Genomic DNA, 1,954 nt, shown 5'->3' on the forward strand with positions numbered 1-1,954 from the left:
GTCGGCACACCCATGTCGGAGGACCCGGCCGCCGGCGGGGGGCTCGGGGGTGTCGGTGTGTCGAGCTGCGGGGGAGAAAAATGCTTACATCCAAACGGGGGCCGTCGGGCTGCACCATCGGCCCTTTTGGCAATTGTTTCGATCAAAGTATCGCTTCCTGGGGCTGCGGATGTGCTAGGAGGCGCCGCGCTGGACTCGGTGGGGCGGAGATAAAATGGATACTTGAAGGTTCTTCCTGTGCCTCCCTCCCCCTGGAGGCTTCTGTTTGGACGGAGGCGGGGGTGTGTGGGGGGGTCATCGCTCAGACCTCTCTCCAGGCTACACTGTTCACAGGATGACAACAAATACTGCTTGTCTGGCTGCCTTGTCACGGACAATATTTGCTGAGCAAATACTGCCCTGCTCGGCGCCCAGTTGAGTGGAGAGGGACATGAGTACTGTCAGGGCGCGGGGAGCCTCTCCTGGGAACGGCCTGTAGCAGGCTGGCCCAGTCCTGGGAGCCTCCACCAGGGCCCCCCCACCCGCAGCACCTATTTGAGGGACCAACATCTGCTGGGCTTGGGGCCCCAGGGATCACTCAGTGAACAGCTCCCATCCTTTTCCTGGAGCCTGGGGGCTCCTGGGCCTGTGAGCCCCAGCAGGGGAGGTGCCCCTCTCCCTGGGGTCTGCTGGTCTGGGGCAGGCTCCGGTCAGGTGCTGGCAGCCAGGCAAGGTGGCTCAGGGACCGGCCTGCCGCTCTCTGTCCGGGCAGGGGATGCACCGCGGTGGGGCCCTCCGGTCCTGCCCGTGTGGTGTGGTGGCAGTGCCCGGCTGTGTCCTGGGAAGAGCTTTCTGCCTTCATCCAAGCCAAGCCCTCCCCTGCAGCCTCTGAGAGGGGTCAGACCACCCCCCTTCCAGCAGCCTCCCGCTGGACGCTGGCTCCCACCGGCCGGTCAGCGCCTTTCGGCTTCTGCCCTGGTCTGTGTGTCTGCTGGTCCCTCTGCCCGCGTCAAAGTTTGGCACCTTCAGGCCTCTGAGCAGGTGTCCCTCGAGGGCCCTCCTTCCTCCCTCCACTGGACCCCCGTTACTTCACATGCTCTCCTTCCTGTGGGTCCGCGCTCGCACTCTGCTGGGTGGCTATCCCCCCCCGCCCCCCCCAACTTGGCTGGAAAAGCTTGCAGAAGCGCCTGGGCGGGCGTGGGAGGAGGAGGAAGGGGGAGGAAGAGGAGGGAGGGCGCAGGGGAGCGAGGGGTGAAGAGGCACCGCTCTGTCTTGTGCGTCCCCTGTGGGGTGCCAGAGCCCCGTGCACATTTGTGGAGTCATCGAGTGGACAAGCTCGGGGAGAACCTGGGGTTCGGGAAGGCTGATCTGATCCTCAGGTCCCTGGGCGTGCCCTGGTGACACGAGCCCCCCTGCCTCCGGGGCACTGACAGTGCATCGTTTGGGGGTGTCTGTGGGCTCCCAGGCAGGTCTCAGTGGGAAGAGCCTGCTCTATGTCACTCCCGGCCCCTCCACACGCCTCTCTCTGCCCTTCTGAGCCAGGGAGGGGCCCCCCCGCCTTGGCAGTCCGGGGCTTCTGCAGGAGTCGTGGCGTCTAGATTGGCACTCTGGTTGGTAGGTTGGCACGCTGGTGGGGCCTCATTCTTTGCTAAGGGCAGTGGTTCTCCCCAGACACTCTTAGCCAGCATGCAGCGGACGTGTGCTCTCGCGGGTACTGCCTGTGCCTGCTTGTCCCCCTGCACCGATAAGTGTACTGAGGCCTGAGGCCATGAGTCAAGGCCCCAGCCTGTCTGGGCTCCAAGCTCTGCCCACTCAGGCGGTGGGCCCCGCGTAGAGAAGAGGGTCCGTTTCCCTGGAGTCCTCACCCGTGTCCTGAGGATGCAGGCCCCAGACCCCTGCAGCCCAAACACTCCCTATCCCTCTCCCCTCTGCCCCAGGCAGACCCCTACCCCTCTGTGTCCGGACACACCCTACA

This window comes from Myotis davidii, unplaced genomic scaffold (genome assembly GCF_000327345.1).
Source record: "Myotis davidii unplaced genomic scaffold, ASM32734v1 scaffold43, whole genome shotgun sequence".
In the NCBI taxonomy this organism is placed as follows: Eukaryota; Metazoa; Chordata; class Mammalia; order Chiroptera; family Vespertilionidae; genus Myotis; species Myotis davidii.